At 42.3% G+C, this 12,109-nt stretch overlaps 3 non-coding genes across 3 annotated transcripts; all 3 read right to left on the reverse strand.

The window, feature by feature from the left end:
* Nucleotides 1–719: 719 nt before the first annotated feature.
* TRNAV-AAC (transfer RNA valine (anticodon AAC)) lies at nt 720–792 on the reverse strand. The gene has a single exon. It is a non-coding gene; the product is annotated as a tRNA-Val (tRNA).
* Nucleotides 793–3,443: 2,651 nt separating this feature from the next.
* On the reverse strand, nt 3,444–3,516 carry TRNAV-AAC (transfer RNA valine (anticodon AAC)). Its single transcript has one exon. It is a non-coding gene; the product is annotated as a tRNA-Val (tRNA).
* A 7,039-nt stretch (nt 3,517–10,555) lies between these two features.
* TRNAV-AAC (transfer RNA valine (anticodon AAC)) lies at nt 10,556–10,628 on the reverse strand. The gene has a single exon. It is a non-coding gene; the product is annotated as a tRNA-Val (tRNA).
* Between the last annotated feature and the right edge of the window lie 1,481 nt (nt 10,629–12,109).

The following is a 12,109-nucleotide window of genomic DNA, read 5'->3' on the forward strand; positions in this document are numbered from 1 at the left end:
CGTCCCAAAACCACCATATAATTATGAGAAACGCCGTAGTGGAGGCCTCCGGAAATTTTGACCACCTGTTGTTCTTTAACGTGCACCCTAATCAGTGCACACTGGCTTGCAGCATTTTCGCCTCAAGAGCAAATGCAGCCACCGCTGCTGGGATTTAATCCCGCGACCTGCGGGTCAGCAGCTGAGTACCTTAGCCATTAGACCATCGTGGCGAGGCAATGTCGCATTGATGTAAAACAAATGTGAAGTGTGTTTTGATATGAAAGCTTATGAAAATTGCCATGTTCGCTATCTTTAAAGCTATAAAAAGAACTTTTTTCCCAAAAGAAAGAAAATGAAAACCTACTATGCCTGTGAACCTGGGACCTTGCGCGTGCAAGGCGGATGTGATAACCACTACACCAGAAGTATAGCTGCACACGCGTTAACATTCTAGCAAGATATGGATAATTTCTGCAGTTTTGGCGTATATTAGCACAGTTATATATGATTGACCCTTCTAGTTCTGTCTCGATTCTTAAGGTATCACACACTTTACGAAACTGTTAACGCACTTTTGAGAAAGAAAGACTGCAATCCAGTGTATCAAAACAGAAAAGTTATCATTAAATTAAAATTTCACACAGCGTTTTTGTTCAGGTGAATATACGTGCGCACAATCAAAGTGCAGAGAAGGTAAGTTTCACAAATACGGGCCGAGAAAATAAAAAGAAAAAAAGTGTGCCTGCCAGGGATCGAACCTGGGACCTTCCGCGTGTTAGGCGGATGTGATAACCACTACACCACAAGCACAGACGTTACGGTGCCCCCCCCCCCCTTCCAAAGAGCATAGCAATGGACTCACTGCGGCGACGGTGACCCACTTTACAGACCGGTCGTGCCGTCCGCTGCCATGATCTTTGAAACACATGCGGACGTGTAGAACGAATTGTTCCCAACGCTTGCATTATGTAAAGATCGATGCAACGTTAGCGCAGCTGTACTAGTGGGAGCAGCACACAATGACAATTTTTTCTTAGTGGTTCAGAAAGTGTGACTGCTGCAGCTATTGCTTATTCTATCTGTGCGTGTGTGTGAGTATGCTAAAGAGATGGATAAACAGAGAAAGAAAGGGAACTGCAAATGCCGCGTAGAACTGAAGTGAAACCCAAGCGCAATGAAACTTACATGAGAAGGTCCACCTTGTGCGTATTTATTTAAGGTGTTGTGTGTTGTTGTGAGCGGAAGTACGTGACTGCAATCAAAAGGTCATTTTATTATTCCTTTAGTGAGTTAGTACAATTAGCTCTAAATTCAATCACTAGCACTAGAGCGTGCCCTACATACGTAACTTGTACTGCAAGTTTATGCAGGGACAGACAGACAGACAGATGAACGGACGGACGGACGGACGTACAGACAGACAGACAGACAGACAGACAGACAGACAGACAGACAGACAGACAGACAGACAGACAGACAGACAGACAGTGCACTTTAAAGAGTCTATACAAGGAAAAATGAAAAAGTCTCAGGGACATTAAGCATTCACTTAAGGTGGCTCGGAGGCACAGTCTCTCTTCTTCGCCGCAGTTGCTGCGTTTGAAAGAAAGCCTACATTTAGGCGAACATCAGCGCGGAAAATAGAGAGAGCAAAGGGCAAGCAGCCTAAACCGTACACTGATAGCGGCGATAACAGCAAGGGCCGTTGAGCGATATGCGGTGAGCCGCGTCGGCATTTGTGCACGTTCGAGGCTTATCACTGGTTCTCGCGTAACGTCTCGAATTTTCGACAACTCGTGCACTCCGTATAAGCTTTTCTTTTTTTCAAATAAAAAAAAAAGCCTTATTTGGTTGTACAGCGAGCACTGCATACCGAGAAAATGGGGTGAAGGTGCGTCAATACACCTGACGAGAGCCCAACTTCTCTTCGGTAGCTCAAGCGTATGTTGCAACATTTATTTCACAATAGTGTTGCGCAGTAATGACATAGCGTTATACAATGTGTCAGCAATACAATGTATGAAGTCACCCCAGGTGGTCGAAATTTCCGGAGCCCCCCACTACGGCACCTCTCATAGTCATACGGTAGTATTTGGACGTTCAACCTCACATATCTATCTAATGTATGAAGTCACTGCAACGAATCAAGGCCATTCTAAACGCAACAATAACAAATAGAAAATAAAGTTCATCCAGAACAACCTCGAACAATTGCGAAGCTTCCCGAGCATTGCAGCGCCATCTGTGCTGAGCATTAACAACAGTTTTTGGGGCTGAAACATGAATGCATCAAGATCATGCAATGAACGCGCGCAACCATGCGATTTTTCAGCTGAATTTTATGAATCGTATTAACTCAGTTAACATGTGAAGGACTTTTACACTGTGTGTGTTTTTATGTTCTTTTTGTTTTTTTGCCAAACGATTACTTTTTGGTGTTAGTGTGCCGACGCTTCAATCTTGTTATTAAGGACGTTATTCTCAAAGGCAACGGAGTATTCGTTACCACGTTGGTTTTGGAACTATACGACTGTTCTTTTTTATTTATTTATTTTTTTGAACTAACGGAATGATGCCGCTTCAGGGGGCCCGAAATTGTACCCGTGACTTTCTGAGAAGTATAGAAATGCTATTTGAACCGAACTAATGTGAAGGATAAAATGTTCTCAAGTCCTCGCTTTGTAAGGTTATATATTCAATAAAAGGAACACTCTAAACTGCTGACAATTCAATTAGGCGTGCTTTTATACGAGTGTAAAAAGATATATAAAGAGCATTCTTAGTTGTTTTTACGTCGCTGCTAAAACACAATACCACAAGGTGCGAGCGCTCATGAATCACAAGCGTCTGTGGGGGGGGGGGGGGGGGAGGGGTTTACCGCATCCGCCTGACAAAAAAAAAAGCTCTTCGGACTTGTTATAGAGCTGATCTGGTAAGAAGACAAAGCTAGAGTTATAAGTAGTGTGAAGTAGCCATGCTATCAAATTTTTTGCGCATATATTATAGTGAAGTAGAACGGTAGTGGTACTACGACGAAAATTTTTATTAATGAACAATAGCTATAGCATTTTGAACAAGACAGACACATTTTCCCTCATGCTTGGTCTTCAAGCCACAAGAGCATATAAATGAATACATTGTTATGGAGAACATGCACGCACAACAACTGACACAACTGAAAACCTTAGAAACACTTGACATAGTCTTTAGGCTGGCTTGTTAATTTATCTGCAAATACTACAAAGTTCAAAGCAGCCGAAAAATAGCCACGGAGCCAACTTGAAATTTTCATCACTGGACCAGGTCGTTAAGAAACCACGCAATTCATCGCAAACTAGCCACCAGTGGCAACACTGCAGTAATACTCCAAGCACATCAATAGCATACAGACATACGTTGACAGTTTTGCTGCTAGATGAATACTTGAAAACTAGCCCTTCTAAAATATTAAAAAGAAATCATGTGCCTGCCAGGGATCGAACCTGGGACCTTCCGCGTGTTAGGCGGATGTGATAACCACTACACCACAAGCACAGCTGGCGAAGTATTTCACGTAGGAGACCGCAACGGGGCTAAGGCACACGTGATTGCCTACTTCCTGCGACCAGCCGCGGCGTGTTTTACCGATGCCGTGCAAAACATATTGGATGGTTCGACCTTGTGGCGCCCTGTGAGACAGAAAAACGGCGAGTTTAGTAATCATGCGTGGGATATCTGAACCAACCACTCTTGTAATACGATGTCCTTTAAGTTTCCTTGAATGCGCTAGTCATTTTTTATAGTGTTGCAGTTAAGACAAAACTCCCCGCAAAAGCTTACGGAGAAAGTGACCTCGTGCTAATCTGGAGTTACTGTATGCGCTACCGTTAGGTTCAAAAAAAGAAAACTTTAACGACGCATGAGCTTCGCGATCAAGGACGTGGAACTGCAATGAGGCCTCCTGCGCATTTCCTTGCGCATTGCAGGTACATATGCCTCAACCATGCCTTAAGAAAACGGCCTACTGTTCGAGGAACATTGCTGGTTTCAAACCATCCTAGAATGTCTACTGCAAGTACAGTTGTTAAATGCTCAATGCGCCATATATAATTTTTTTCGCTATTCGAATAAGCGAACGATTCACTATACGTGCTTGTAAGACATGCACGCGGTCCTCTTCCGACTTTGTTAATACTTCGTTGAAATTCGTTGAACAGAGTGGGGCACAGCTAAAAGAGACTTTGCACGTTTTGCTACTCGTTCATTATGCCTTGGACGTGCGTGTACAGGTGTGCGCATACGCGAACGGCCCGTGCAAAGTCACAATACGGCATACGCCTCCACCCGTCGAAGCAACCTTGACGGTGACTGTCGCACAAAGTTTCATTGATATGTAGCGTTTAACGTCCCAAAACCAGCATATGATTATGAGTGACGCAGTAGTGGAGGGCTTTGAAAATTTCGACCACCTGGGGTTCTTTAACGTGCACCCAAAACGCAGCACACGGGCCTACAACATTTCCGCCTCCATCGAAAATGCAGCCCGCGCAGCCGGGATTGGATGCCGCAACCTGCGGATCAGCAGCCGAGTACCTTAGCCACTAGACCACCGCGGCGGGGCTGTCGCACAAGTTTTAGCTTAGATCAGGTGTTTCACTTCGCGGCAACATAATCAGGTGGCTTGCCCATCATAGTATTCGCCGGCATACGTTAATGAAATTGACGGCTTAGGAATACGAACTTCTACACAGTCGCTGTGCATCCCGCATGTTACGCAGTTACTCTCGCATACTTGAGTTGTAAGCAATGGCGTATTGTGACAAAGTGTTGACAATCTCAGCACACGTTCGCCGGCGCCTGTGCAAGTGAACCTGTCCATTACGCCTACGCTTGTAACTCAGCCATGGCTCTACCAAAGTGGATTCAGCATCTACATTAATACGATATACGTAAAGCTTCGTCTGGTTCCTTAAGGAATTTGAAACACGTGACAATCCTGCAGTGCTTTCAAACATATGAAAGAGACCCTTCGACGTAAAAACCGGGGGACAGGGAAGTGACTATCCTTCTACATGAATTTATTATGTAAGGTTGTTTGGGAGGTATTCTTGCTATAGCAGTGCCTTCCCAACACCGCGTGCGAACTATTTTAAAGTCTTACTTTGTTAAATGACGTGTATATTATGACAATTAAATCAACCCATCAGTTTCGTCTAGCTGTACGGTCATTCTGATAAGTTAACCACGTTGCCTTTAACAGCTTGGGTATAGAACAAAAGAAAATCACCACCAATTACTCAGTGCAGATGATTAACCAGCCAAGCTGAAGCGCGCGGCCTACGTGTTTATCAATGGGTTAATCCCGATGGTACATTAAAGTCTATGTATATTTTCGTTACGTCTGTCGAGAAAAGCTAAATGGGGTTTGCCGCCCTCATAATGCTTTTTTTTCATTGTTAGTAGGCCAGTGAAGAATAATAGGGCTCGGTGAATTTCTGTCTCCCATATGCGTTAGGAATTTTCGCGCCCTTCGAAGACATCGATTTTCGTTTAGCGTAGCCACATACAGATTTTCTGTATAATGCTACTTGGGAGACCTCCACGGAGATCTTAAGATGGCGCAGAGGCAAGTGACACACGCGATCGTGGCTGCATATTTGGTTGTTCTGTAGTTAGGCGTTTGCAATAACGACTACACCAATGTGTGTGCATAACTACATATCCTTGTTAAACATACAACCGTTAGTAACCAATACGCTGTCAGTTAGCCATCTAGCCGAAGGTCGCGGTTTCGATCCCGACGGGGACGGTTGCATTTCAATGGAATCAAAATCGTGGCGGACTGTTAACTGTGCGATGTCAATGCACGTTAAAGAACACCAGAAGGTCGAAAATTCCGGAGCCCTTCGCTACGGCATTTCTGATAGTCATATCGTGGGTTTTGCCACGTTAGACCCCAGATATCATTAGCTAGCCATGCTGTCATCCTCAATGCACTCCACTTTACTAACTCGTTACTGTGTCACTAGAGATGTTATCCATGTTAGTACATTGACGTGCCTCCCATTCGGCATGGTAAATATACAGATGAGGTACTGAATTAAACACCTTTAAATCTAGAAAAGATTTTAAAGAAATCTTCTAAGACATCTTTCTTTCTTCAATCATGGATAAGATCCAAATGAAGCTACGACGACTATTTTTTGTTCATTTGCTGTCCTAATTGTATTCTGCGTCCCGATCTCGTTATGCTTTGATGTACAGCGTATAAAATCTTAAGGTCTTGTTTTTTGAGTAACCAACGTACTTTTTTATATAAACACAGTGCAAAAATAGAAACGAGCACTGAAGAAGAGGCTCTCGTGTTGTCTCTTTTTCAATCCTTCTTTCTATTTGTGTGTTTTTTTTACACCCCAAGCATGAACCACCAGCTAGCCTAACTTTCACTTCTAGTGCAGCTTACTTTTCTTTTGTAATGTTTTTGTAGTTCTCAGTCGTCCATTCTTACTTTTTAGCAAGCAAATTACGCCAGCAATAGCACAGTTGTTTAACGTGCCTTGATTTTCTTTCGTCATCTCATGGTCACTGCCGAGGTTGTCACGTGGCTGATCTCACCCGTTTGCAACCTCTCAATGTCTCGTCTAACGCATGTCGCGTCTATAGCAAGAGTTAACGACATCTGACTTAAACAGGTGCGCACATTTCAAAGACGACTGTACACAGCAACCTTGTATGTTGATCAGCGGGTGATAGTAAAGACCACGTCAGCGCTTACATATTCTTAGCGACGTCGCACCTGCTATAGGCTTCGAATAATAACAATGCAATTTCAGGTTTTTACGTCCCAACATTACGATGTGATTGTGGGAGATGCCGCAGTAAAAGGCTCCGGAAATTTCGACTACCTGAGGTTCTTTAACGTGCACACGCATCTAAGTACACGGCCCTCAAGCGTTTTAGCCTCCATCGAAACGTGGCTGCATGTACATCGACGCCGTTTGCAACGAATAAGTTAAGAGTGTGAAGTCTCTACCCTCTTCATTTCAGCGTTAAGCATCGACGTAGACTGTATACGAATTATCTGCTTACAGTTTATGAGCAGCATTTGAACGCATCGAATGTCCAACTCCAAACTTTCACGATTTGCACACCCGAGGATGCTTGATGCAAGCCTAAAGAGAAACCCCGTTGCCCTTTCGAGCATACTGAGATAATGTTGTTTTCAAATAGTATTGACAGTCCTGCCACAGCTATAGGGTGGTTTATTTTCGCAGACACTCGTCGATAACTTTATTTAGGCTACGAACGATGATTCAAAACAGAAACGCAACGCTGCTTTCTTTTTTCATGGTTGGTATCTGATGATGTCACGAAATACGCTACGAATCACCACGGCTTGCCAGGGTATAAACATAGGTTACGTGCCTCTTCTGACACACCAAAAGCAAGTTGGTGATGTCATCCGACGCGGAATCAAGCTGTTACAGCTCGTCTGAATTTACCAGTGAGAAGTTCAGCGAGGATTGCAGCTTCCGTTTGAGCGCGGAAACAGAGCCTCATGATTTCGACTTGCCGGCGCGTGGAGCATCTGACTCGCCCCGAATGTACGTCAACTATGACGTACATGCTGTGAGCTGACAGAAGTTGACGGTGGTGGCGTCGTCATCGCCTCTTGAAATAAAGCGCGTGCTGTGTCCTTTTGCTGGCCAAGACGAGTTTCTGAAAAAAAAAAGAGTAGGCCCTTACGTCGTATACAGTGGGTGGTCCTCGTTTTCAAGTGATTCCAGAATCGGAAATCAATTTTAAAGTTGGTTTCAGATTGAGAGCCTCAAACAGTCTTGCTGGATCCTCCACAGCACAGACTCCAGTCGAAATTCTACGTCTTGAAGGGACGTAAAATCAGTGCAGACAGAGAAATTATTTTGAAAAATCTCTACTGTCATTATTCTTGCTATCGTAGAACAATTGATAAAACAGGATTAAATTTTAATTCTCGAGTTTCGCTTGGACACCCTTGTATTGTCATGAATTTCAGTCTCCTTCCATATTGAGGCCACATTGGCTTTGAGGTCATCCGAAACTTGTTGTTAGGACTTTTGGTGTCGCCATGAAAGCAGTTTTTACTGATAAACAATTGCCTCAGCCCTAGCTGATGCTTCCGAAATCTAAGGGATCAAGGTGAGTTGTTGTGGCAGTTTTGAGGCAGCGTCACCACTCGCTGTTTCTTTCTAGTGTTTTCTCGCTTACTTCTCGTAGTAAGTGACCTATACGTCGTATACAGAGGGTGGCCATCGTTTTCAAGTTGTTCCACAATCGGAAGTCAATTTTAAAATTGGTTTAATAAAGAAATAAACAACTAATCGTTGTATAATTTGACATATGTCACATGTCACAATTGTACCGACGAGAACCAATGTTCAAAGTTTTATTGAAATACACCAAAAGTGAAAAACCGGCACCAGAGAAAACACGGGAAAAAGAGAAATATACGCACCGTGCAAGCGTTTTCTAAGAACGGTTTTATTACCGTGAAACTAAATTCTTTTGCCTATACAGAGCGGCGCAAAGCACTTGCACCTTATCGTCGCACTTAGCGGAACACGCGAAATTATAAAAATAACAAAAACGCCGACTGTAGCGACATCGCTTCGTCTGATAGGGCAATGAAAGGATCACTTACACCAGCACCTCTCTCCTGTGAAACCGCAAATGCTTCAACGATTACCCTTGATGCTTGGTTAATGTCTAAAGAAAGTGCCAGTGTTATCTACGCAGAAATTGCACTCACTTTGTAGTAGTGAAAGGCTAGGTCGAATGTCTTGACGTCCTTTTGAACTGCTCTTGTAATATTACCATGTTATCCTTTATTTTTCACCAAGACATAGAGGAATGGTGGGAGAAAAAGCTGATAATCAGCTTGATTGGCTCCGGGTGTCCGAACGTACACTTCGAAGCGTTTGCAGCAAACTGTCCTACAGACATGAAAGAACAAGAAAGATAAAACTTCCAGAGAAGTAATAAAAAAAGGACACAATATTTAACAATGTGAATAAATGGAGCAAGTAATAGCAACAGATAAATGTAAGTAAACTGTCCAATATACAATTATCACTAACAATACAATGCATTTTCCCTGTAAATGTGAAATGACACATCAACACACATCATGAAAAATGAACAGTCGAAACTAAAGGATCTAGTATGAAATTTCCACTGCGGAAGAATAGATGTTAAAGAACAAGTAAAAAATAAGGAAAACTAGGCACTATGCTTGAGATATATGCAGAAGCACATCTTAAAAGGACATTACGTAATCTGTCAGAACACGCAAGAAAGTTTGATTTATTTGCAATAGCTAATAAAACAAAAATGGTTCTTAAGTACTTCTGAAGAAAATAAGCAGCTGTTTTGTTGATGACCTTTCCGAAGCAATGTTTCTGCAAGTACACAAGCTTAGCAGCTCCGGAACCTTATGTTTTAGCATTTGTGTCCCGTAGTTCGTGCGACGTAGTGGTACTTTCTAGGTATCCGGATGGCGAACTGAATATGCCTGTATCCTCCTCTCTAAGCAAGCTAATTGAGCTGGAAAATGGCAATTATCTTTTATTTCTTATTTGTATGCTATGGAGAGGTGGTAAGAATACAGACATGGAACTCAAAGTATGTGTTTACGGAAAAGCTATGATTAAGAATGACCAAAAGCCACGTTATAAAGATGTTTTAACATTTTTTTTCTAAAGTGAGTGTAGTATTCGTAAATTCGTGAAAGTAGTTGATCCCCGTACGATGTTGCAGTATGTTTTACATGTGAGTAAAACTGTGAGTTAAAAATAAGAACTTTAACATACGTGGGGACAGTTTGTCTACAAAGATAAAGTATCTCTACAACACTAGATATTTTTTGTGCTACGTGGTCATCCAACTAATATAATCATCAAAAGACATTGTTTCCGAAAATATTACCCCAAGTATTCTAAATTATTTAACTACGCCTATTTTTAGTGCCATTATATACTCAAGCTGCATTGGTAACCACATTCCTGGCTTTTGGCCGGAAAATAGCAGCTTGAGTTTCAGTGGTATTGATCTATAATGTGTTGTAATCGGTCCACTCACCCAATTGCGCTGTTTCTTTTGCCCTATCGATTACGGTGAATGATACTGCTTCAGAAAATAGCAAGCAAAGTCATGCCGCATGCGTTGATTACAAATATGGTGGTTTTTGTCAATATTCACAACGTCATTTACATACAGACACTATAGAAACGAACGAAGGGTATTTCCCTGTGGAACTACTGACAAAAATTGTACTCTTAATCCTGCGTTCACACACTTTCCAGTTTGAATAAGAAAGAAAAGCAGATGAAGTCGTGATATACCTGTGCCGCTGAGTGTAGCATACTTTTTCATATTTATTACTTTCATTTGCACATTATACTGTAATACCGAAGTGTATACACAGTGGGGCCAGAAATAGCAAGCAGGATGGTTTACATAGTCATTAAGATGCCTTTGTGCGCGTAAGTGGCTCAAGTTTCCCAAACCACTCTGCATACCGTAGCAAAATGAAACAGATGCACGAAAAAAAGAAATGTGTGCCTGCCAGGGATCGAACCTGGGACCTTCCGCGTGTTAGGCGGATGTGATAACCACTACACCACAAGCACAGCTGTGTCGCCGTTGTATCGGAAGCAGCCGCAAGGTACTTCAGTTCGAGTAGGTGACCTATTTCAGCGGCCGATTGCTTCATCTACGCTCGCCGCGCTGCCGCATGTTGCGCAACGCTCACAACACTCATTGTACCTTTGGCACCGCTCAAGATAAAAACTTCGCAACGATGCACAACAATTAAGGCAACGATTTTTAAAGAAGGCCCTTCTTCCCCAATCTTTCCTGCAGTCTGCGAGGCCAATATGCTCGACGAATATCAACTTGTCTTACTTTATTCCACTTGTATCTACACCGTAGGTACTAGCAATATTTTAAGGCTACCGCAAGCAATGATAGTAGTCTAACCTTTTTGAGAAAACTGAAAAGACCACTATGCTACTACTGCCAGCACTTTCCTTTGGCTGGATCGTTTGACACAACATTGTGAGTCCGTGCAGTACCAAACAAACAGAGAGAAAGAGCAAGGAAAATGCTGTCACTATCCTTCATTTACACTTTCTTCGACAGCATGCACTGTGTACACTCTTTGGCCCTTTTTTTATGCACACATTGTTTTTACTTTTTTGCCTGTGATTGTCTTTCCTGGACCGACCAGCTGGTGTTTGCCATTTCGACATCTATGACACTGGAATTTTTGCCATTTCACAGCCACTCTTACGCTGGAAACGTGCCTGAGCCTGTACCCTTTAAAGAATCATTGGGGCTGCTTTTGTTCTTTAGGAAAATGATTTAGCATGCTTCGTACATCGCATAAAAGAAAATGAGCTGGAGTCGGATGATAGGCAGGAGTTTCAACCAGCCGAAAATAGCTAGCATGCTACCATGCACAGAGAATATAGGATCAGGAAAGTTGAACAAAAAAAAAAAAGGTCGACAGAAAGAGAGAGCACACGTCTAGCTATTACAGCAATCTATAGCAAAGAGGTGTTAAAACAAATGAAAACAAAACCCTCTATCAGAAAAACATTATAATTATCGCAAGTTTGCAATGGTGCGCTGTCGACTTGCTCGCTTGTGGAACCGAGAATCTTTTATTAGTTTTAGTGACAAAATACCTTTAGTGACAATATACTAGATAGATGTAGTTTAGCGTCTAGAAAACTACTGTTTTGTTTTACTACGCATTTCAGTTCACTATGCTTTTACCTATAATGCGGTGGTACAATAGTCTGCCAACTGTTTTAAAGTAAATGTCGCCCTTGTAATTTAATGATAGTGAAAAAAAAAGACATCAGTGCAACATAAAAAACTTATGCAGCAGTTCAAATAGCAGTAGGAAATTTCTGACAGCGTCAGTAATTACGGCTTTGAAAAAAAAAACAGAAAAAGAAGTTCTGTCAGAACAGTTAATTGTGAACAGAAGGTATTATTCTTTTTTTTGGGTTTACACGTTAGCAGCAAGGTCATGTATACCCTTACACAAGCTTGCACGGACTTAGGCCTAATGTAGATCATCAAAACTAAGTAAAAACGAAAA

This window comes from Rhipicephalus microplus, unplaced genomic scaffold (genome assembly GCF_043290135.1).
Source record: "Rhipicephalus microplus isolate Deutch F79 unplaced genomic scaffold, USDA_Rmic scaffold_1024, whole genome shotgun sequence".
Taxonomy (NCBI): Eukaryota; Metazoa; Arthropoda; class Arachnida; order Ixodida; family Ixodidae; genus Rhipicephalus; species Rhipicephalus microplus.